Source organism: Manis pentadactyla, chromosome 14 (assembly GCF_030020395.1).
Source record: "Manis pentadactyla isolate mManPen7 chromosome 14, mManPen7.hap1, whole genome shotgun sequence".
In the NCBI taxonomy this organism is placed as follows: domain Eukaryota; kingdom Metazoa; phylum Chordata; class Mammalia; order Pholidota; family Manidae; genus Manis; species Manis pentadactyla.
The window spans coordinates 38,438,901-38,465,403 of NC_080032.1; the positions used below are offsets into that span (position 1 = coordinate 38,438,901).

A 26,503-nucleotide genomic window follows, 5' to 3' on the forward strand; every position below is an offset into this window, starting at 1 on the left:
TTTTGGCTGGGAAGTGGGAATAATGGTGGGTGATAGCAGAAATCATAGAGTTAGTCTAAGACCAATTGGTGATATTTGAACATCAAAACATGACTCTGCGTTTTCATTTGAAATGACCTGGCCCCATGGTATTGTTTGTACAATTTTCCCCAAACCTGCAGTTTTCTCTAAATGTACCTGAGTATCTAGAAATATCTGAGAAAAAAAGTATCTGATTGCTGTTGTATGCTACTAAATGCTTGACAGTATGATTCAATCATTCATTCAAAACAACTCTACTTTTCACTGGCTAAATGACTGAAGGTGGTGGGTACCTGGAGATTCAGCCATAGCCTGGTCATCCCTCCAAATTTCAAGGCCTTTGAGTCAGCGTGGCCATGCTCTAGCTGGCCTGGCATAGTCTTTTCCAGGAGTCTTAACAACTCTAAAAAACAACCCATAACTGTAGGGTGCCCCCTGGAATGCCTTGATTTATGCATAGTGATGAAATGAATCATATACCCTTAAGCCAAAGATTTAAAAAATGTAAAGCAAGCAGTACAGGCCCAAATGGTCTTGCTTCCTTGGAGCAATGCTGAATGCACGATTACATTTTGAACAGTAGGTATTCATAAATCAGGCAGAATGCTCAGGAGAACACAGTCCACTAATTAAATAAAAGCAGAACCAGTGTTTCCTGTTGCAGGGATTCTTGCTGAGATTAAAGGATTGTTTTCTTGCCCCGCACACGCAGTGAGGGACCTGGCTGCCAGCTTTAGAGGTCTGCAGCCCCCATGCGGAGACAACCAAGCCCTGAGAGCTCCCCAGCTCACAGAGTGGGAGGGCTAAGACAGACCTGGACCATCGCACCCCCTTTGCTGCAGCTCTCATCGCCAGGGCCCCATGTAGCACTCTACGTCTGAGCCCTCAATAAAGGTGCTGGGAATGCGAAAGGGGCAGGAATCCAGTCCACGGGCTAGTGCCAAGCTGTGCCCCTCGGCACAGGGCTGTGTGCCAAAACAGTGCCTTGTTCTAATTCACTTTAAAATGCTCTGTGAACTTGCCCCTTCACACTCCTCGTTCTCTGGGGTTAGGGGTCCTCCTGTTTGCCCCAAGGCCCAGGGCCACAGCTTGTAGTACTCAGGGCCAGACCCTCTGAAGTGGTGATTTGTATTCCTTCAAAGCCTGAGCCCAGCACCCGTCACCGATTATCTTCTGCCTGAACACCCCTTTCTCCTGCTCTTGGAACCTACTGACCACTCCCGGGGTCCCCCTACACTCATTTCTCCCCAGTTGATTCCATGTACTGATACTGGCTAAGCTGGATGATGGGTTCCTCATAGGCATGGAGTGTCATAATGTAAGCATTTAAAACAAAAATCCAACTATTAGAGGTCAGCAGAGAAAAAGAAAAAGCAAATGAGGCAGAAAGCTGATTTTTCGCTAGCTACTCCTTTGAATCAGTGTAAGGCCCAGGATGAGCCCTCTTCCCATAGTGTGAATATCTTGTCCAAACTATGATTCTGGTTTTAAAAATAATATGCATGTTTACATATAACATGGCCCCTAAATGCAAGCCAACTATCTCTTCTGCCATTCAACTAAAAGAAGGATGATTTCTTCCAATGCTGGGGATAAAAGGGGAGCAGCTGTTGTGTTTATACCACATTGGAAGCTATGGAAAGTTCTGAGTATTTTCTAATGTTCATTTGACTACACATGATTCTTGTCATATACTTTAGAGCCTACCCCTTGGTATAAAATATGAATCTGCTGAAAATACCTCTAGGTTTTCCCTTGCCCTGCTCCCTGAGGGTTCCTGTGACCTTGCCCCTACCACTCCTAGGTGTGGTGTGGGCATGGAGTGACAGTTCCGTTTTCCTCTCAGGATCCTCCTCTCTCCCTGTAGTTCATGTCATAGAGCTCCACTCAGCAGGATGGAATGTGCATAGGTTTCTCATAAAACACCAAGGGATGTTTTCCTCAAATCACTTTCTCTGGGCTCAAGGTGGTGGCCTTGTGTCAAGCTCTGCATCCAGGATGGGTCAGAAGCCTGGTGATCTGGGACTACAGTAAACCCCAGAGGGGAAGTACAAGTCAGAGAAGCAGAAAACAATGGAGATGAATTCATCAGGCCGTGCACAGGATTCCACGGAGAGGACAATCTAGCTTAGCCCAAATTATTCTCGACACAAGAAAATGACCAACCACAGCTAATTCAAGCTGTATTAAGTTCAACAAACTAAATTAACAATAAATTAAATTTAATGGTTGACAGCCTGCTGTATACCACAAACTCTTCTTACTTTCAGAAATCCATAGACAAGTACCCTTGTCCTACCTTGTCATTTTAGAAATAAGGACCCTGAAGCCCAAGGTGGCCCAGACTTACCCAGTTATACATAGGACACCCATGCACAACCGAAAGCAAATCCTTCACTTATAGAAAGATAATTGTATTTTTATATTTCTTCAGTTCAGTATCATCAAGTATTCTCCCTTAACACCATATTTTAAGACTTTTTAAAGAGCAATTTTAGGTTCCCAGTGTGATTGAGAGGAAAGTATAGAGATTTTCCCACTATCCCATTCCCCACACAGGCACAGCCTTCCCCACAGCTCGTATCAGACTGGGACATTTGTTATAATTGATGGACTTAACACTGGCAACGTTCACAGTTCACAAGAGGATTCACACTTGTGCTGTATATTCTATTGCTTTGGTCAAATGTCCAATGATATGCACCCACCATTACAGCACCATGCTGATGTTTCTCACCACCCTAAAAATCCTCAGTGTTCTGCCCATTCATCCTTCCCTCCTCCCTAACCCCTGGACAACCACTGATCTTTTTATTGTCTCTATAGTTCTGCCTTATTCAGAATGTCATGACCGTATCTTTTTTTAATCCTTAAATAATAAGATAAAGTGCTCTCAGTGCTTGGAAGCATACTCAAGTGACAGCATGCCAGTTCATCCAGAAACACAGCATTCCTACCCCTTTTAAGAAGAGGTGTGTAAATAAGCATGCATGTTTAATGGCCAGAAATAGTGGAAAGTAATCAAAGAGTATTTAAGTGTTCTACAATATGCTGCCTCGCATAGAGCTACTTTGAAAACACTGTTCCTTAGGAATCCCTATTGAGGACATTTTATAATAGACACAGAAAGTCATCAAGGGCTGTTTCAAAGAGGCCCCTCCCCATGCCCAGTCAGGCATGTCAGAAGAGGAGAACCTCACTGCTCATAAAACAAATAAATCAAGCTCCAGCTTCATGTCCCAAGGTCCTCTAAGACTGCCAAGGAAAGTCCACTTTTAGATCAGAAGAACACTTGGTTCTCACAAAGTAGGTCAGCTGCCGAGAGGCAGACTGTCTGCCCCCCTAGCTGGGCGGGGGAGGCGTCCTGGAGCTCAGGGAACTGGGCTCAGCTCTCTCCTGAAGGGGCTGCACATGCACAGCTCGGGGCACATATGTTGGGAGAGGCTTGCAGGACGCCTGCAGCTCACGGTCTCCAGCTGCCATGAAAGGTCAAGCTCGGCTTGGGAAGTGGAGCCAAGAATAGTTAGATGCTGTTCCACTGGGAGCCTAGGTCCCCAGAGAGGATTGTTCTGAGAGGGGATGCATCGTTTACAGCATCCGGGCAATGGGGGCTGAGTAATGACTGACGATAACCCAGATGCCAAGGCAGGAACTGTGTCCTATTTATGTAAGTACCCTTAGAGTCTCACTTAGCACCTACGACACAGTAGGTTCTCAGCAGATGCTTTTTGAGTGACTGAGTAAAAAACCAAACTTAGTTAATCTCCAAATAGAGATATTCTCTAAATGCTCAAAATCTTTCTCTGTACAGAGCCCTTAATATAGTCAGTCATAGAGCCTGCTTCTCTGGTCTGGCCATCAGCAAAACAGGGCCTATTATTAGCGTGGTTGCATATCATTTCACCTGGCACAGAGTTGGCACACTGTGGACCTTTAACTCATTTCAGATGATAGCCACAGGCAATAGTGTGCCTGCTCTCACACACAGAAGGATGTGCTCAGGGCAGTGTTTCTCTGTGTGTGTACACTTTAATTTTTTTTCCAAGTAGGATTTTTAAATTCAAAGCACGTGACTTCAATTAAAAATTTAATAAATAATATTCTCTCTCTTGCTCTGTTTTCTATAAGCATAAAGCCCTAAGATTATTTTTGTCTAGGAACAGAGTCACTCTACTACTATTAGGGTTAAAGCTGTAGAAGCCCTTTTGCCTTTTTTGTTGGTGGTTCTGTAACTGGATCATGGGATATTAACCGTGGGAGACTCTTCAGATTGTGTGTGGGAATGCAATTACAGTCACAATTAGGAGGGCATAAGTAGGTGCATGGAAATTGGGATAGCTTTTAACATAATTTTTGAGCAATTACAGCCCTATTGCATTTGCTGAGGAGGCTTTGTTTCACTTCTTGTTTCAGATATGCTGAGTGGGCTTCCTTAAGCCAGATTTGACAAATCTTTTCTGTAAAGGGCTTGATGGTAAAGATTGTATGCTTTGCAAGCTATAGAGTCTCCACTTCAACTACCCAACACTTGCATGAGAGCATAGGCAATACGTAAATGAATAAGCGTGACTATTTTTCAATAAAACTTTATTGATGAACACTAATACTGGGATTTCATATAATTTGCATGTGTTACAAAATAATATTCTTCCTTCAATTTTTTAAAAATATGGAACCATTTTAAACTCATGGGCTATACAAAAACAGGTGGCAGGCTAGATGATGCCTGCAGGCTGTAACTGATTGAACCTGCATTGGACTTCCTTGACATTGTAAACAATTAGTCTCATTCACTTGCTTTTCCTTGGTGGTTGACTGATTCCATTCAGATCTGTCCATGGCAAGTTCCACCATCTGGGCCTGGCACCTATTGCACTGCCCTTCCCTGCTACTGTACAGTTGGCACTACAAGTCACATACCTGAAATTTCCATCTCTTCTCATTTTTAGAATAGGGTAGATCACACACACACACACACACACACACACACACACACACACACACACACACACTTTAGGGAAATCTGGCATCACAGAGGCCATCAAAGGAACCAGACCATACAAGCCAAATGCACAGAAGTCAACTTCCAGTGGGGAAAAGTTGGACCAATGAGGAACAGAAGAGAAGAAGGAGCCAGTCTCTCTCTTCTTCCTGTTCATGGTAATACAGTTTCTTATCTAAAATGTTCTGCTGGGTGGAGCCAAGATGGCAGCGTGAGTAGAGCAGTGAAAATCTCCTCCCAAAACCACATATATCTATGAAAATATAACAAAGACAACTCTTCCTAGAATAGAGACCAGAGGACACAGGACAACATCCAGACCACATCCACACCTGTGAGAACCCAGCACCTTGCGAAGGGGGTAAGATACAAGCCCTGGCCCGGCGGGACCCAAGCGGCCCTCCCCCAAGCTCCCCGCGGGAGGAGAGGAGTCGGAGTGGGAGGGAGAGGGAGCCCAGGACTGCTGAACACCCAGCCCCAGCCATCCAGACCAGAGCGCAGACACAGTGCATGCGCGGGGGTCTGGATACTAGGGAAACAGGGCAGCAGGACCGGTGAGCAGGTGCCTGAGGCTGGCGCCGGAGAACAAAGAAACGCGAGTGGCCATTTTTTTTTCTTCTTATTTTGGCGAGTGCTTTTTGGAAGTCTTAAAGGGACAGGGACCCCAATACTAGGGAAACAGGGCAGCAAGACTAGTGAGCGGGTGCCTGAGGCCGGCGCCTGAGGACAAAGAAAAGCGAGAGGTTTCTTTTTTTTTTTAATTACTTAATTTTTTGTTCTTGTTGTTGTTGTTTTGTTTTGGCAAGTGCTTTTTGGAAGTCTTAAAGGGGCAGGGTGGGACACTTAGTCCAGAGGTAGGGAATCTGGGGATCTCTGGGCACTCTAATCCCCTGTGCAGCAGGGAGCAGGGAGGCCCCTTACAGAGACAAATAGCCTCCCGGCCACCCCCTCTCCAATGGGGCTCCACCATTTTGGAGCGGCAGCCCGAGCCAGGCCACGCCCACAGCAACAGTGGAGATAAACACCATAGCAGTCCGGCAGGAAGCAGAAGCCTGTCTGCGCGCAGCTGCCCAGTAAAAGCCACTAGAGGTCGCTGTTCTCCCAGGAGAGGAGGGCCACAAACCAACAAGAAGGGAAGATCTTCCAGCCGTCACTTGTTCCAGCTCTCCAAACTATTTCTATCACCATGAAAAGGCAAAATTACAGGTAAACCAAGATCACAGAGGCAACACCAGAGAAGGAGAGAGACCTAACCAGTCTTCCTGACAAAGAATTCAAAATAAAAATCATAAACATGCTGATGAAGATGCAGACAAAAATGCAAGAGCAATGGGATGAACTCCGGAGGGAGACCACAGATGCCAGGAAGGAGATTACAGAAGTAAAACAAACTCTGGAAGGACTTATAAGCAGAATGGATAAGATGCAAGAGGCCATTGAAGGAATAGAAACCAGAGAACAGGAACGCATAGAAGCTGACATAGAGAGAGATAAAAGGATCTCCAGGAATGAAACAATATTAAGAGAACTGTGTGACCAATCCAAAAGGAACAATATCCATATTATAGGGGTACCAGAAGAAGAAGAGAGAGGAAAAGAGATAGAAAATGTCTTTGAAGAAATAATTGCTGAAAACTTCCCCAAACTGGGGGAGGAAATAATCGAACAGACCACGGAAATACACAGAACCCCCAACAGAAAGGATCCAAGGAGGACAACACCAAGACACATAGTAATTAAAATGGCAAAGATCAAGGACAAGGAAAGAGTTTTAAAGGCAGCTAGAGAGAAAAAGCTCACCTATAAAGGAAAACCCATCAGGCTAACATCAGACTTCTCGACAGAAACCCTACAGGCCAGAAGAGAATGGCATGATACATTTAATGCAATGAAACAGAAGGGCCTTGAACCAAGGATACTGTATCTAGCACAACTATCATTTAAATATAATGGTGGGATAAAACAATTCCCAGTCAAGCAAAAGCTGAGGGAATTTGCTTCCCACAAACCACCTCTACAGGGCATCTTACAGGGACTGCTCTAGATGGGAGCACTCCTAAAAAGAGCACAGAACAAAACACCCAACATATGAAGAAAGGAGGAGGAGGAATAAGAAGGGAGAGAAGAAAAGAATCTCCAGACAGTGTATATAACAGCTCAATAAGCGAGCTAAGTTAGGCAGTAAGATACTAAAGAGGCTAACCTTGAACCTTTGGTAACCACGAATTTAAAGCCTGCAATGGCAATAAGTGCATATCTCTCAATACTCACCCTAAATGTAAATGGACTTAAATGCACCAATCAAAAGACACAGAGTAATAGAATGGATAAAAAAGCAAGACCCATCTATATGCTGCTTACAAGAAACTCACCTCAAACCCAAAGACATGCATAGACTAAAAGTCAAGGAATGGAAAAACATATTTCAGGCAAACAACAGAGAGAAGAAAGCAGGGGTTGCAGTACTAATATCAGACAAAATAGACTTCAAAACAAAGAAAGTAACAAGAGAAAAAGAAGGACACTACATAATGATAAAGGGCTCAGTCCAACAAGAGGATATAACCATTCTAAATATACATGCACCCAACACAGGAGCACCAGCATATGTGAAACAAATACTAACAGAACTAAAGGAGGAAATAGACTGCAATGCATTCATTTTAGGAGACTTCAACACACCACTCACCCCAAAGGATAGATCCACCAGGCAGAAATAAGTAAGGACACAGAGGCACTGAAGAACACAGTAGAACAGATGGACCTAATAGACATCTATAGAACTCTACATCCAAAAGCAACAGGATATACATTCTTCTCAAGTGCACATGGAACATTCTCCACAATAGACCACATACTACCCCACAAAAAGAGCCCCAGTAAATTCCAAAATATTGAAATTCTACCAACAAATTTTTCAGACCACAAAGGTATAAAACTAGAAATAAATTCTACAAAGAAAACAAAAAGGCTCACAAACACATGGAGGCTTAAAAACATGCTCCTAAATAATCAATGGATCAATGAACAAATCAAAATAGAGATCAAGGAATATATAGAAACAAATGACAACAACAACACAAAGCCCCAACTTCTGTGGGATGCAGCAAAAGCAGTCTTAAGAGGAAAGTATATAGCGATCCAGGCACACTTGAGGAAGGAAGAACAATCCCAAATGAATAGTATAACATCACAATTATTGAAACTGGAAAAAGAAGAACAAATGAAGCCTAAAGTCAGCAGAAGGAGGGACATAGTAAAGATTAGAGAAGAAATAAACAAAATTGAGAAGAATAAAACAATAGCAAAAATCAACGAAACCAAGAGCTGGTTCTTTGATAAAATAAACAAAATAGATAAGCCTCTAGCCAAACTTATTAAGAGAAAAAGAGAATCACAAATGAGAACGGAAAAATCATGACAGACTCCACAGAAATACAAAGAATTATTAAAGACTACTATGAAAACCTATATGCCAACAAGCTGGAAAACCTAGAAGAAATGGACAACTTCCTAGAAAAATACAACCTTCCAAGACTGACCAAGGAAGAAACACAAAAGTTAAACAAACCAATTACAAGCAAAGAAATTGAAACAGTAATCAAAAAACTACCCAAGAACAAAACCCCCGGGCTGGACGGATTTACCTCTGAATTTTATCAGACACACAGAGAAGACATAATACCCATTCTCCTTAAAGTTTTCCAAAAAATAGAAGAGGAGGGAATACTCCGAAACTCATTCTATGAAGCCAACATCACCCTAATACCAAAACCAGGCAAAGTCCCCACCAAAAAAGAAAATTACGGACCAATATCCCTGATGAATGTAGATGAAAAAATACTCAATAAAATATTAGCAAACCAAATTCAACAGTACATCAAAAGGATCATACACCATGACCAAGTGGGATTCATCCCAGGGATGCAAGGATGGTACAACATTCGAAAATCCATCAACATCATCCACCACATCAACAAAAAGAAAGGCAAAAACCACATGATCATCTCCATAGATGCTGAAAAAGCATTTGACAAAATTCAACATCCATTCATGATAAAAACTCTCAGCAAAATGGGAATAGAGGGCAAGTACCTCAACATAATAAAGGCCATATATGACAAACCCACAGTCAACATTATACTGAACAGTGAGAAGCTGAAAGCTTTTTGAGATCGGGAACAAGACAGGGATGTCCACTCTCCCCACTGTTATTTAACATAGTACTGGAGGTCCTAGCCATGGCAATCAGACAAAACAAAGAAATACAAGGAATCCAGATTCGTAAAGAAGAAGTTAAACTGTCACTATTTGCAGATGATATGATATTGTACATAAAAAACCCTAAAGACTCCACTCCAAAACTACTAGAACTGATATCGGAATACAGCAAAGTTGCAGGATACAAAATTAACACACAGAAATCTGTAGCTTTCCTATACACTAACAATGAACCAATAGAAAGAGAAATCAGGAAAACAATTCCATTCACAATTGCTTCAAAAAGAATAAAATACCTAGGAATAAACCTAACCAAAGAAGTGAAAGACCTATACCCTGAAAACTACAAGTCACTCTTAAGAGAAATTAAAGGGGACACGAACAAATGGAAACTCATCCCATGCTCATGGCTAGGAAGAATTAATATTGTCAAAATGGCCATCCTGCCCAAAGCAATATACAGATTTGTTGCAATCCCTATCAAATTACCAGCAACATTCTTCAATGAACTGGAACAAATAATTCAAAAATTCATATGGAAACACCAAAGACCCTGAATAGCCAAAGCAATCCTGAGAAAGAAGAATGAAGTAGGGGGGATCTCACTCCCCAACTTCAAGCTCTACTACAAAGCCATAGTAATCAAGATAATTTGGTACTTGCACAAGAACAGAACCACAGACCAGTGGAACAGATTAGAGACTCCAGACATTAACCCAAACATATATGGTCAATTAATATTTGATAAAGGAGCCATGGACATACAATGGCAAAATAACAGTCTCTTCAACAGATGGTGCTGGCAAAACTGGACAGCTACATGTAGGAGAATGAAACTGGACCATTGTCTAACCCCATACACAAAAGTAAATTCAAAATGGATCAAAGACCTGAATGTAAGTCATGAAACCATAAAACTCTTAAAAAAAACATAGGCAAAAAGCAAAAGCCTTTTAGACATAAACATGAGTGACCTCTTCTTGAACATATCTCCCCGGGCAAGGAAAACAACAGCAAAAATGAACAAGTGGGACTATATTAAGCTGAAAATCTTCTGTACAGCAAAAGACACCATCAATAGAACAAAAAGGAACCCTACAGTATGGGAGAATGTATTTGAAAATGATAGATCCGATAAAGGCTTGACATCCAAAATATATAAAGAGCTTACCCACCTCAACAAACAAAAAACAAACAATCCACTTAAAAAATGGGCAGAGGAACTGAACAGACAGTTCTCCAAAAAAGAAATACTGATAGCCAACAGACACATGAAAAGATGTTCCACATCGCTAATTATCAGAGAAATGCAAATTAAAACTACAATGAGATATCACCTCACACCAGTAAGGATGGCTACCATCCAAAAGACAAATAACAACAAATGTTGGCGAGGCTGTGGAGAAAGGGGAACCCTCCTACACTGCTGGTAGGAATGTAAGTTAGTTCAGCCATTGTGGAAAGCACTATGGAGGTTCCTCAAAATGCTCAAAATAAACTTACCATTTGACCCAGGAATTCCACTCCTAGGAATTTACCCTAAGAATGCAGCACTGAAGTTTGAAAAAGACAGATGCACCCCTATGTTTATCACAACACTATTTATAATAGCCAAGAATTGGAAGCAACCTAAGTGTCCATCAGTAGATGATTGGATAAAGAAGTTGTGGTACATATACACAATGGAATATTACTCAGCCATAAGAAGAAAACAAATCCTACCATTTGCAACAACATGGATGGAGCTACAGGGTATTATACTCAGTGAAATAAGCCAAGCGGAGAAAGAGAAATACCAAATGATTTCACTCATCTGTGGAGTATAAGAACAAAGGAAAAACTGAAGGAACAAAACAGCAGCAGAATCACAGAACCCAAGAATGGACTAACAGGTACCAAAGGGAAAGGGACTGGGGAGGACGGGTGGGTAGGGAGGGATAAGGGGGGGGAAGATGAAGGGGGTTATTAAGATTAGCATGCATAAAGGGGGGGTGGGAGAAAGGGGAGGGCTGTACTATACAGAGAAGACAAGTATTGATTCTACAGCATTTTGCTGTGCTGATGGACAGTGACTGTAAAGGGGTTTATAGGGGGGACCTGGTATAGGGGAGAGCCTAGTAAACATAATATTCTTCATGTAATTGTAGATTAATGATAAGATAACAAAAAAAAAGAAAAGAAAGGGGGATTACTCCCTGATAGGATAAAACTAACTGTAAATCAACTATTAATGCATGCTTTAAATATCCTTAATTTTGATCATTATAGGGTGTCAGATTATCAGCTATTTAAGTACATTTTTCTGATAAAATTCCTCTAAAAAAAAAAAAGCAGTTCCTGTGTGGTGACCTCCAATAAGTTCTTCACAATGGTATAAAGGGCATATCAAACTGGGCAAAGGGTCTGTTTGTGTTTATACAGAGGATCAAAGCCTAATTTGACTACCCAGAAAACGAACTAAGATACGATATGAAGACGAAGTTCCAACATCAACATACTCTGGAAGAGTCATTCCAGAAGATGATCATCAAAAAACGTCAACAAAGATCCGATCCTGGCACTGTTGCAGTTGTAGCTGCATTCATCCCACTGGTTCCTGGAATTGCCATTGGAATGAAGAAGGAGATATCTAAGCTGGCCTGTGCATACAGTAAAACAACAAATTTGACTGGATCTATACTGTTGGAACTCAACCAAGAATTAGGAGAAGTGCAAGTTGCAGCGCTCCAAAATCTTGAGACTACAGACTATCTACTGTTAAAAGAACATATGGGATGTGAACAGTTCCCAGGAATGTGTTATTTTAAATTGTCTGATTTTTCTCAAACTCTTCAAATTCAGTTAGACAATATCCATCATATCGTAGATAAGTTTTCACAAATGCTTAGGGTGCCTAACTGGTTTTCTTGGTTTCACTGGAGATGGCTGGTAATTGTAGGTCTGCTTTTGTTATGTAACTGTATTCCTATTATGTTAATGTGTGTGTGCAATTTAATTAGTAGTTTAAAACCTATACATGCTTAGTTACTCTACAAGAAGATATTTCAAAGAAATAACCAATCTTCCCATGTTTTCTTCCATCTGCTACTTCTATAGCTTTTCTTCTTCCTTCCTAAATTACAACCCTTAAATAGAATTTGTGCCTCATATAGAATTTACCAAGTATCATAATTCTTCCAAGTGGTAAAGATACCTCAAGACAAATGCTGGGCATAGAAGCCACAGGGCATAAATCTGCAAAGAAGTAAAAAGCTAACCTTTTCAAACAATATTGCTTCTCTCTCACTTACCAACTTTACATTTCCCTGTATGGCCCCGGAAGATGACTGGTTAGCCAGAGACGGGTAAGATTCCTCAAGGGAGGAACAACCTAAGACAGGCACAGTCACAGGGGGGCCATCAGGTGAGAAATTGGGGATCAACAGAGGTGAGGCTTAGAACCTCACCCCCCCCTGTTTTGAGAGAAATCTTCTGCATCCGTGGATGTTTTCTTGCCCTTGTCTAGCTTGGATTAACACATAGTCTACAGGCACACACCTGATCATCTACATTTGCTTTCTTATAGCACTAAACTATGTTTTCTACCTTTGTCTTGCATCTACCTACCACTTCAGCATTTTATTAAAAATAATAATAATAATAATAATAATAAGGGAGAAATGTGGGATTCACATATAAATCAAGTATAAAAATCAAACAAATATTCATGTCTGACCTGATTGTTTATAGTTCATAATGCGTGATCAAAACCGAAAGTTTCTGCGATGACTGCCCTTGTACTGTTCACCATGTAACTTATTCACTATGTAAGAATTTGTTCACCATGTGAGAACTTGTTCATTGTGCTTCAGAAGATCAGAGACTGATGAGAATTAGGCTTGGGGTGGATTAATGATTGTGCGTTGAGTCCCCTGTATAGAATTTTATTGTTGTTAACTGTTAACAACCATTTGATCAATAAATATGAGAGATGCCCTCTCAAAAAAAAAAGAAATATTTCTTAAATGGTGTTGAATGAGTGAAGAATAAATTATTAAGGGACTTTCAAAAAAAAAATGTTCTGAGACATCCTACCTAACTGAATGTTTGCACATGCTAAGTGGAGTGCCATGCGCACCATCATTATACATCTCCTAGCAGTTGCTCCTTATGATGTCCCATCTCACTTTCCTCTTTATGTATTCCTGTTGCCCTAGGTTTGTACCTCCCAAATAAAGCAATAGCACTTAATCCTTGCCTCAGGCTCTATTCTCTAGGGAAGCCAACTAAAACACTCTTAAGAACATATACAAACATTCACTAAAAAGTTCCCAGTCAAGAAAAAAAACAAAGAAGTACAAAATTCTACCAGTCAGTGGTACTCCAAATACATGGCCACTAGGGACAAATATTTAATGTTAATACATGAGACAGTAAGAAGTGGTGGCAAACTGGAGACCCAGGTTTCATCTAACCAGGGGAGATAAAATTCAGTTTCAGTGATGATAATGGCATCATCACATTATCAGCCCACAAGGAAAGTGGGCTCAGTAGTCCTAGATATTTCTGTTTTTCAAGAGTAGCTGTCAACCAAGAATCTTGCATGGATTTTCCTTCTTTTTAAGTCATAGAAACTGACTTTAAAACTTTGAACTCCATGTAGTGTTAATATATCTACCTGTGGGCTGGAACTGGTTCAGATAACTTCTGGCTTATAATCTAGGGAGGGAGAGTACATGGGAAATATTGTAAAATGTAGAAGCAATCAAGGAGAATGAGGTAGGTGCCACTGAGCAATAGGTGTGTCTCAGGTATGGCTGTTTGTCTCATGTCAGTTTCCCCCGGAAAATGCAAGGACTTTAGTACTCACACTTCAGTCTCTTTTTGGCTTCTGAAACTACATGGACACAACCCATGATTTTTGGAAAAAGCATGTATTACCTGTCCCTGGATGGTATTTATGATATAGATCAAGGCAGGAAACAACCCATGACATCATCATTTTCCAGCTTCACACCCGGTGTTTGCTCTTCTCATCCCCAACAAGGAGACATCTCACTTGCTTGAATACCTATGCTCAAAACCACTCACAACATTTTATTTCATGTTTATGTTTGTCTGGATATGAATACTACACTAGCTTACATTTATTTCTCTGCCTTTAGCTCTTTGACTTTATATTTATCCCCAGGTAATACATTTCAAATTTGCCCTCATCTATGTAGGCATTATTTATATTGAAAACAGTTATTCTGTCTCATAAAACCTTTTTTCTTTCAGAGTAAAAACCTCTCAGCTCCTTCAGTTGTTCTTCCCAGGCATTATTTCAAGTCTTCTCACTAATTTGTGAACCTCAACCGAACACATTCCTTATTGTCTAAATCGTTTAGGACTGGAACTGTAAACTAATTAAATACTATAGCAAAGACCTGATTAGTATAAAGTAAAATTGAATGATAGGTTTCCACATACAGGATACTAAATCTTGATTAAGTTTGTCTGGTATACTAGTATTTTAGACCTCCATGTCACATTGGTGGTACCTTTTATGCTCAACTGCACAGTAATTAGTTGTATGCATTCTTTTGAATTTGTAAATTTTTCTGAATTTACTTCATATACTTGCTATTTGATATTTCTAGCTATATTTTCTTTTGCTCCACATTCATCATCTACTTCTTTTATATTATTTTAACATACAGATTTTGCAAGCTGCCTCAAATACTTTTGTAAATGAGATGGAGTGTAAAAAACTAATATATAAAACACTACAACCAGTAATTTTTATTTCTCAGAGTTATAAAGAACAATGTTGTTTTCTCCAAACCAGTCTGGATTAAAGATTCACATTTCAGTATTCCTTTGGCAGTCTATCAATTCATATTTGTTTACAGAAATGAGTCCCTTGGAGCTGTCTGCTAGGAAACATGTTGTTTGTCTTTCTATATATACATATGTATACACACTTCTATATGTATATGTAAATATATATACATAGGTGTATATAGAAAAGTGAACAGACATCCCTTGAAATATTATCTAATACAGAATTCTCAGGGTTTCCAACTGTAATTTTTATTGTTTTAGAATGAGTGTTTATTGCAATCTGTTCCTGTCCCATTCTTCACCTCTACAGTTACATGTTCATGACTAATATTATCAGAAACTTCAGGAGCTCCATCTCGCCTCTTTCAAATCACCTGGCTAGTAACTGGGTTGACCCTGACATCAAGAACACTGGCAGTTCTCGTCTGGGATTTAGATGGTATCAGGCAGGGTTTGACCAGAGAAACAGAACCACCAGACGTGATACAGAATAATGACTTTCCACGGCTATTGGACCTTGGCAGGTACAGGGGGTGATGAAGCATTTATGTGTTCCTGTTGTTTCTAACTTCGGTGCTGAAGTCAGGTCAGCAGGTCAGGTGGTCATGAAGGAGACACAGAAGTGAAGTGGAAGAGAAGAGGAAACGATTCCAGGGGGATAGGCTGGAACCCACAGGTAAACCGCAACCCCTGTCAGCCTCTGTCTTGAAACCTCCAACTTCAATGATCTGAGAGACCTGCAGGAGAAATTAGCATGCTTCATCACTAACTGGTTGCTGACCCTGAGCCCGGTTGGGAGCTGGGAAGCTGAAGGAGGCCATGCCGGTGGAGGGAGCTGGAGAACTGCGTGCCTGGCTTCTGCCCTTGTCCACAAGGCCAGCCAGGAAGCTGCAGGCACTTACGTGAGCTGCTGTTCGCCTCATGCCCTGCCCTTGTGCACGCACTGACCTTCAGAGCTCTAAAAGGATTTGGTTTATGTTTAACTTCCAAATCCCCGCCATATATGCTTCTCATGGCCCATGCTAACCTGGGTTTATGCTGGAGGAAATGCTGATACACACAGCTCCTGCCTTGCTTAGCTATACTGACACAGTACAAATCCGCCACTCGAATTCATTTCTTTTCCTGAAGACAGTCCGAATTGAGAGTTCTATAGTTTTTCTTCCTGTTCTAAATCCTTGTCCAGTTCCTCCGGCCCACTTCCAAGTTCTGTCCTGGGGTGAGCAGGCATAAATAAGGGCTTGTCCTTCAGTGTTGCAGTCTCGGTTGCAGAAACAGATGGCGTAGTGGAGGATGGGAGAAGATTATGCCATGTCAGAATCACAGGCTTTCCCAGGTTTGGTTGTTTCTCCCTCCCCCCCTTGGACTTGGGGCTGCAGCATAGTTCTCATGGTGGCTCTCAAGTAAACAGCCCTAACTTCCTGGCTTTCTCTAATCAGGGCGGCAAGGGGCTGTGTCGACCTCTGCGGCAGCCTTGCTGTATTGACAACACTGTTTGTTCTTCCCATCTCCCTAGGGAGCAGCCGCCTTATCTTTTCTGTGCAACATATTTGGGAAAAACACATTTTTCTCTCTTAAAGGAATTGATTATTGTGCTTCTTGAGACTAAAAAGAAAAGCCTTTCTGGACCCAAACATTGACTTAAACAAACAATCTGAACTGCTCTTAAATAGCAGGAGAAAGCGCTATTAAGGCGGTGAGTGGTGGTACATATTGGATCACCCTTGCACACTCCATCTACAGCGTGTGTCCTTGTATGAATGTGTGTGTTAGGGTGCGGTGGGGTGGAGGAGGGTAGAAAGAGAATTTGAAATATTTTTCAGGCACCTGATCTAAATTTCTTGTTTTAAATAGCCTGGGAATTTGTAGGTTTGGTTGAAGGGCTCAGAGTTTTGATGTTAAACTTTAATTGGCATTTAAATGCAATTGAATTAAAAATTATCTCTGACAGGAATTATTTTTGTGAGGAGGTCCTGGGCTCAGGCCTACTGGTTTGTGACAACGATCTTTTTGAGAAAGAAGTTCATATATATATATATATGTATTTGAAGTTGCAAGGAAATTTATATTGTATGTTTGAAATTGCAAAGAAACTTGTCATTCACTCTGTGTTTCAGTTCTCTTTTTCAGGTGGATTGTGATCTTTCCTTTCACTCATACCTGAGGACAACAAAGAAATAATACAGGAGTTTCCCCTCAATAACACAATTCTATGTGCAGGACTATTGGTCTTTTTTCCTTCTTTGATCTTTTCTATGAGGTTGATTAAGGTTTCAAAATTGAAGAGAGAGTAGAGCTGGCTCCGGGTCTTTCGCTGATTAGAATAATGCATTTCTTCCCTACAAAAATCACATGGTATGCTGAGACCGTATTTTCATTTTTGAGAGAAGTAGTGAACCCCAAACAGGTGTGTGTATATGTGTTTGTTCAGTGTCTTACTGTCCATGAAAATGTTTTCTGGTCTTAATGTTAATTAAATAGATATTAATGAATTAAGGGATGAATTGGAAGCATTAGGCTCTATTTAGTATCAGAGATGAGTCCTTAAGAATTTCCTAAATAGGCTGGTGAGAGGGTCACGTGATGAACCACAGGACTCAGCAGAAAGTGCCAGGGGCTGCAAGCAGGGGTAAACACAATGTGTTTTGAGAATTTAGAGAAAGAAGGAATGAATTCCCTGATCTTTGGTGCTGGAGTTTTATTAGGGTCCGAGTTGAGCCTTGAAGAAAAAGTATAAAGGAGATAGAAGATAAGAAATGGATAAACTGGTTTAAAGGAATCCGTGTTAACATTGGCTGGACCAAGAGCTCTTGTTTCTTTTTTAATAGACATTTCTTCATCATATTCTTTCTTGACAGGAGCACTTTTTGTGGGGTGGGAGGCTGGGGTGTTGTAAGCCAATCTATACATTAGAGCACAGAATGATAGTGACGCCCAAGATCTAAGACTCAGAGCTAATGAACATTGGACACGTACTGTCTGCCAAGCACTTGCATGAAACTTCCCATTTAACCTTTGCAACTAACCTGTGAGGAAGATGCTGTTAATATATGCATTTGAGGCTTCAAAGGATCAAGTAACTTGCAAAAGACATGGTCGGTAGGTGGTGGAACAGGATTCAAATCCTGCCAGTCTAAATCTGAAGACTGAACTCTTAATATACTTCTAGATGGCCTTAACAGACATGTGATGCCCTATTCCTCTACTGTAGGTGGACCTGACATTTGCTGTGACCCGCAGTATGACTGCTCATGTTTCCTGGGGTGGCTGTGTAGTCCAGGAAGTCACCTTATCCTCTCTTATCCCCTCTATGCCCTTCATCGTCAAGGCTGCCCCTTCTCTCCTCTTGCTCTAAGTACCATAAGAACTTCTTTCTTGATCTGGCTGTTCCCCTCAAAGACTCCCACTGTTTTTTCCTTTCTGAGTCATATTAGGAATCACCTGAGATGAATATTCCAGTGATTTTTATTTCAAGTTTTATTTTCCAATTTACAGAAACATACAAATGCAACGATCCACAAATTCACAATGAGTATGGGAGCTATGTTGCAGTGAGAATGACAACCAGTGTACCTCATAATCCCAGAAAGATCTTCTTATGTTCTCTTTCAGAATAACATAACCTGCCGTTATAAACCTGTGCTTTCTGAAAGGGGAAGTGGATCTGACCAAGGCCTCAGTTATTAATTTCCTAGGACCTGACCTTCACTTGCTTGCTTTTGCTTCCTGGATCTTGAGTATATTAAGAAAAAGCATGATACTAACATCAAGCAATCTATGCTCAAATCCTGAGTCTGCTACTTATCAATGGGCTAACATCTTCAAGACAGGGTCAGAATGTAGGTCAGTCTACTCCAAAGCCTATGTTCCTTCTACTAAACTTACTCCACTGAACTTGCACTTACTTTGGAAGGACCACACACTGCATTCTTCAAAGGACCCAAGCAAGAACATGGGTTTCTCTTTCTGTTGAGAAAAATCTTTATTGATGATCCCAGGATGATCTGACTCCATCTAAACATAATGGACTGAGGCTTGAATATATATATATATATATATATTTTTTACAAAATAGCATTGGCCTAGGCACCTGACCTGGCCATATAGTTCACTTCCTTTGGTGTCACTATCCATGTTTTTGGCAGGTGGACAATTTTATGAGTATTAATAGAGTCTTGGGCCAGCTAATGAGGTACACTTGAGCCCTCCTAGTGGGACTAGGGCCTAATTGCATTTGCAAGCAGCCACCTGCAGGCATAAATTGTTAGTTCAACACTGCATTTGGAGTGTGACAGCCATGTTTCTAATACTATTCAGAAGTCCCTATGGACAGGCAATTTGGTTGAATTGAAAAGAACATTGAATGTGTGTAGGAACATGCCTGAGTCCTTGACTTGTATGTACAAGTCTGGGAATGTGGAAGAGATAGCCAATCATCTTTATTTCAGCCTAGCCATATAATTCAAGCTCTTTGAAAGTATATCTTTTAAAACCACTACAAATGCATGCTTCCACTGTAATATCCTAGTTGTAGTCTCTTCCTTAGAGAAGTTTGGAACTAAGTTATATACCTAAAGATTGGCATCGGCTTACCCAGGACTGGACATGCTGTGACTGGTGTAAGCAGTGTGCTGGCTTCTTGAGTTTCTTGGAAAGTCATTCACTATGCAGCTAGTTTAGTAAATACGAGACTAGATGAAAGAATGGTGAGAATGTTCCTTTATTTGCGTATTTTCCTGTGCTCTATCCTTTAAGAGAAACTTGTTCCACTTTGGAAAATAAAGTGGCATCCCCCCACCCCTCAATTTGATTTTATTTTTATGAACTGAATTGTAGTACTAACTAGAGATTTGAGGAGTATTTCTTGGTAAAACGTCTTGGGAAAGAATAAAACTGGAACAGAACAACTGAGCAGGGTAAAATAATGGTGACCCAATTAGCTGAACACATTCAAAGTGACCTGTAACCCCAAGAATGGACACTGGCCTCCTATGAGAATTGAATTTTCTCTAAATAATAATAGTAATAAAAATCTCTAGTGTTCTGTAATTGACAGGAGAGGTTATGTATTACAATGCAAGAGAATAAAAAAGAGAGTCTGTTTCATAATTTCAGTTTGAATTTGACTGATTAAATTCTGGCCCCCAGTGAAGAGAATACCTCCAATAAGGTCTATCATAGGAAATCAATATGATTCTTTTCAACTTCTGCCCTTTACTTCATCTCTTGATCTACTTTTTAATAACTTTTCCCATCTAAGAGTTTCTTCCTCTTGCTCTCGGCAGCATAGGAACTCTGTAGAGCTCTGATGATAGAACTGAGAAACCTCCTTGTCTGCAGTTTAAGCCAGAAATCTCTGGACTTAAACAAAGACAGCTGGGCCTGATGACTGCCCCTCCCACCTGCTGGGCTGTGACATTAACACCAGGCAAAACACCCAACCTTTCTGGCATCAATTTCATCACTGGTAAAATGATAAATGAAAATGAATAGTGGTATGAAAAAATGAATATTGATAAATCCAACTTCGTGAAGTTGTTGAAAGAATTCAGTGTGTGAATTATAAGACAATTCACTAGTATAGTGCCTGGCACACTGGAACTGCTGGATTTTTGGTTACTACTTTCAAGACACCAAATGAACACTTTCTTCTTTAACAAAATGGTAGCCTCTAAGCTATTGGGAGGCTTTACTTTAGGGAATAGATATGTGTTACAGTGTTTGTAATTTTTTGTTAAGACATAATTACATACAGTTAAATGCACTTAAGTGTTCAGTGTGATTAATTATGTATTATATATGTACATACATATAACATGCATATGTATATGTATATGCGTGTATTGCTATGGTTCTGACTGTTTGTGTCCCTCCCTGCATTCAGATGTTTAAATCCTAACCTGCAAAGATGATGGCATTAGGAGGTGAGGATTTGGGGGGGTGATAAGGTCCTGAGGCTGGAGTCCTCATGACTAGGATTAAGGATTAGTGATAAGGAGACCTCACAGAGCTCCCTAGCTCCCCCCACCTTCCAGGATACAACAAGCAGCCTGCAACCTGGAAGAGGGCCCTTACCCCACCAGGGTGGCTCTTTGATCTCAGACTTCCAGCCTCCAAACTCTGAGCAATAACTTTCTTGTTATTTATATGCCACCCCAGTCTGTGGTGTTTCATTATAGCAGCCTGAACAGACTAAGACACACATATATATGCAAATAGATAAACAGGTAGATAGAGAGATAAATAGATAGTTGGAGATAGCCATACAAACAGCACTCAAATCAAGATATAGAGTATTGTCATCACCGTAGAAAATCTACCTATGTTTCTTTCTAGGCTGTGATCTTCTCCTCCAATGTCAACCACAATTCTGATTTTTGTCCCCATAGTCTACTTTGCCTATTCGATGGAATCATATAGTAAGTACTTTTTTTTTCTTTTGTTCTGGAGTTTTAGTTCTAAGTTGTGTTTTTGAGATTCAACCATATTGTTGCAGGTGTTTGTCCTCTATTTCTTTTCATTCCTGGGATATTCCATTATAGGAACATACCACATTTTATCTGTCCTCTTGCTGATGGACACTTGGGTTATTTCCAGTGTTGTTTGTAATTTAAAGCACTTCAAGAGAGTTGGCGTGGTGTACATACTTTTGCATTAATTAGCTTTATCCTACATTTTAGGATATGTGGCACTGTATGGGAATCCCCACCTGTGTATGAATAGGGTACAAGAATCCAATAAATTTAGACTGTATGCTTCACAATGGAACTTTATATTCTGAAAGATAGACAATAGATTCCAGAATGTCCTATGGACAACCATAGATTCCTAGGTTTCTGCGTGACCTGCCTCCTGCCAGTAAAACGTCATGCATTTGTACTGAGTGTAGCTTTCCTAGAGCATGCTGTCACAGCACCGAAAAGAACAGAGAGCTGGCCCTTCTTGAGCCCACTCACCAGTTTACAAACTGTTACACCCATTTGTAATAAATGTTTGTAATTGTGAAAGTAGTTGGTCTCAGACTTGTTTCATCACAACCTGGTTGCGATAACAGAGAAAGAGACCAATAGTCCTCATGGGCCACCACCAACTGGAAGTTACTGATAGTTACCAAAAGAGGCGTGAGGATTGTGAATGACACAGTTAACTTAATACAAAAACAATATTATTTTAGGAAATTTAATTGTAAGACAATCATTATAAAGCAAATTTCCTACCATCTGCCTACATACCTAACCATCTTCTGTTGGCACCAAGTCAGAGTTTTTTTAACTGGGTTTTATGGTTTATATTAATATATGCACCTTAAAATTCAACTCCCCATTTCCAAGTCAGAGGAATTCAGCTGAGTCATATATGAACCCAGATACTCTTAGAGGCCTGGCTGATACTCTTAGAGGCCTGATCTTGCCTCTTACCTGCTTCCATACACTTGTTTGTTTGCTTTCCATTTCCTGCCTGAAGAATGTCTTGAGGTTCCCTCTGACCCTATTGTAAGTTTAGAACCATGTCTTTCATGGGTTTTGGTTCTTTTTTGATTTGTTGTTATTTGTTGGCTATTTTGCATGCTTATTTTTATTTTGTTTCCTTTTTTATCTTATTTTGGGTTTTTTGGTTTTTTTTTTTTTTTGAGCCTTTAAGAATAAGTGGGTTTGTTAGTTGAATTATATGGGGCTGCATTTACACATCTTATCACTGCATTTCCTTCAAATGAAAGTTTGCCATTCACATGCCCTTTACTTCCTAATGACCTCATTCAGACCAGAATTGGAACGTGGAATCTGAGGCCCGGATTTTTCTCTGACTCAGTTTCCTGTGTTCTGAAAGAAATTCCTTTTCCTTGTATTAATTGTCGTTCTTCTTTTGTTAAGACTTAAGCTAAGGTAAATTCTCATGTTATCCTCTATTGCCAACCTTTTAAAATATTGGAAGTACTCCCACCAAATGAATTGCGTTCCCACAATTTCCTAGCATCATTCATTGCTTTCATTTCAGAGAGGCAAACACAAAAACACATCCTTTTGTACATAACAATCATAAATACTTTCCCAAGGTCAGGGATGTTTGTTTCAGGAAAGCCTTATTTTACCAAAGAACAGGATGTTCTGAAACACTCAATATTCTGCGAATTATCATCTATGCCTATTGAGGTTCCCACTGTGGAGACTTCTACTCTCCTTCCCCTGAGAAAGAGGTAAACCTTTAATCTGTCCACACACACTGTCTCTGCCCAGGCCCCAAGATTGGCTTGACAACTCACAGAAGTGGAGATGAAGATTTACAGTATAAGGGAAAAGGGATGCTTTTATGATTGAGGGTTTTTAAGATTGTTCCATTGTGCAATCCCAGGGCTTTGAGCCTAGTTTTGTTTTGATTTTGCTTTTGATTTTCATCTTGATGTTTGGCTTTGTCAACTCTAGAATTTCTGGTTTTCATTACTGGCTGGACTGTGGTGTTAGTTTTTGGCTGACCCAAGACTTCGGTTGATAAGTATATCTCATGTGTTTACCTAAGAGTGCTCTTACTTTGTGAGAAATTAGTAGGTATTTTTTTGAGGAAAAACAATGCCTGTTTGTTTCCTACTACAATAATCTAAATATATGGATATATATTTCTAAATATATATATATGAGAATTATTAAGCCTGTGTGCATAGTTCTTATTACACCATAACTGGTCTTTCCAAATGATAAGAAAGCCAGGAAGTTGCAAATAGTTGATGTGATTATAGCATTATGGCTCCATTATGCCCAGAAAAGATTATCTGACTGTGGATTTTTCTATAATTCAGAATCTGGCCCCAATGCCTGGTATACCTACTAAGAGTGACTCGTTAGTGACTCTTAGACTCAGAAGACTGTAGCATGCAGGGGGTTGAGCCCCAGAGGCTTTGGAGTCAAACATACTAGTCTAAGGTTTTTGCCCAGCTGAGAGATATCCTGAGTGCATTCCTTACGTGTTTGAAATTTGGTTATTTCCTTTCTAAATGTGGATCGAAGTATTTGCCTCATAACGTAGTTGTAGAGACTTAGCTGTCTAAGGTGTTTCATAGACATAGCAGATAAGATGGGATAAAAGTGGTAGCTACGATTACCTGGAAAATGGTTATAAACCAAAATTTATAGTAACAGACATATTTGCTAAGAATCTCAGATATATATAGGTTGTAACTCACATAAGCCAAATTATATTTAGAAATTTTGTTGGGCAAACACAAGAGAAGGAGAGGCCATCAAATCTAGTATGCAAAATTTAAATGCCAGGTTAAATAAGCTAATGTTCCATCTCACAAGGCAACTATACCTGCCTCCATGACCACACAGGGGAGGTGGTAAGGGGTGGTGTCCTTGACCAGAGCTAGGTGTCCTCAGAGTTCCCTCTCCATTATCTGGGTACCCCTTGTTGCAGTCACATTCTTCAGTTATGATAGGACTTCCAGTCTGGATCTGGGCATGTCCTACTAGTTTTAGAATTATTCTCCCTCCTTAAGATAGTGGTGTATTTCTTTTCCAATCTTTTTTTCAGAAAGAACACTTCTGTTCACACTTATGTGCTAATATTGTTGGGAGGCTTGGGATGGCTATTAGAGGTCCTATTACTCACATATCAAAAAGTGCAATGATTTGAAGGTTCTCAAATCACATCTACATAAGCAGGAAGGAGCAACATGATTAAGTGATGGGTGGATGAGGACATATCAGGGCTTAGGCTGGTGGCTGAGGGCTGAGTATCTGTTGACACTGCTTTAGATCCTACACTATTGCCTGGACACTTAACAAAAATAGTACAAATCTGATCATTATTTGTCAAAACCTTTTTCTTGTAAAAGTAGAAGGCCAAATATGCATCCTCTCCAGTTTTTTGGGCTTCTGTCTCCAAACTCATCCATTATCAGCTTTCTTTGTACATTCAGAAGCAAGCCAATTCCTAGAAGCTGACTCACTGAATGACAATTTTGCCAAAGGCAAATGTGTTCAATGACCAGTGTACCAAATTTCCATTTTCAAAAACTAATTTTGGTGGGGTACTTTTCATTTCTGTGTTTATAATAGCATGCTAAGGAACCTTCAGTATATTTCTACCTCTGTGGCTGTCAGCTGGGGAATGTGACAATGAGAGGCAGAGACACAGGAGACCGGGATATATGGAAGATATGTCACAGGGGTAATTATTGAATATGAAAATGGCTATGAATATATTATTATGCATAAGGAGATTATATGGATAAGAATTCTTCACATATTCACTACCTACACATTCTGGAATATTTTCTTGATTATCAAGAAGTATTATTATAATGTCTGCTTACAGGCTTAATAATACATTCTTAAAAAATATATTCATAAGATTGCTCTATATTTGAGAATACAGTCTTATTATTATATCCCTCTCACCTCTGCAGTGTCTCCCCTCCAGCTCACAGCTGCCCCTCCTCAGTTCCCACTTCAGTGTGCTCTCTTCAGCGTCTCTCTCTCTTTACTTTTTAGTTCCAGCTGGAGCACAGGAGGCTGGGATGGAAACGAATTAAACACTCCTTAAAATGCTGTAATGAGTACAAAATCAAAACCCATCAACCACAGCTAAATAATTGGAAGGTATAAGTAAATTTGATGAACTAGTTATCTGGAGTCTTGGCCTCCCACTAACTGACTTCAGGCAAGTTGCCCACTCAGCACACTGACCTCTGGTGAATCCACCTAGACACTGCGTCTTTGGGGAAGAGGTGGATTGGTGAGAATGCGGATCTTGGAAGAGATTCCTTTTTTGTATGTAAATTGCTTTGGGTTAAAAAAAACTACAATAAAATGTAATTCTGTGGGGGGAACAGGGACCTGATTCAGCTGATCATTAGCCTGGAAATGTAGATGCTGTAGTTCTGTCCAGCACTGATGATTAAACATGACTTCATATCTTTGAGTTCACCGGGATCCTTATCAATTTTATTGAATTTAGGAAATAAGGAGAATGTTCCCGGCAAAGTTTATGTGATGTATCTGACCAAAATCACTTTTAAAGTGATTGGCAACAGAGGTGATTAAAGTGCCTAATTACTATGCTTGGCATATTTTGAATTGATGAGGCATCGAATGATTTGTTTAGTAGTCATTGTTGAAATCCCATTGCTACATCAGCTCAGAAGAGTTACCATGTGTAAACCATTTTATTTGGTCCTAGTATTTAATCACCACGACAGCTCTGGGAAGTGCACAGTATTACTAATCTCCGTTTACAAGGGAAAACAACTTAGTGAAGTTGATTTCTTCATAGTCTTTCTGTTAGGAAGTGGGGCTTCAGAATTTGAACTAAGTAGCAATTCTCAATCTAGACCAGTTCTGTCCCATAAAAATATAATGTGAGCCACATGTATAATTTTATATTTTCTAGTAGCCATATTTAAAAAGTAAAAAGTGAAAGTGATTTAATAGTATATTTTATTTAATTCAATATTACCTA

General features: G+C 40.1%; 1 long non-coding RNA gene across 2 annotated transcripts in view; it reads left to right on the forward strand.

Moving 5' to 3' along the window:
* Positions 1–26,503, forward strand: part of LOC118912735 (uncharacterized) — a 61,416-nt gene that overhangs the window by 21,806 nt on the left and 13,107 nt on the right. The gene's annotated exons all lie outside the window — the stretch shown is intronic.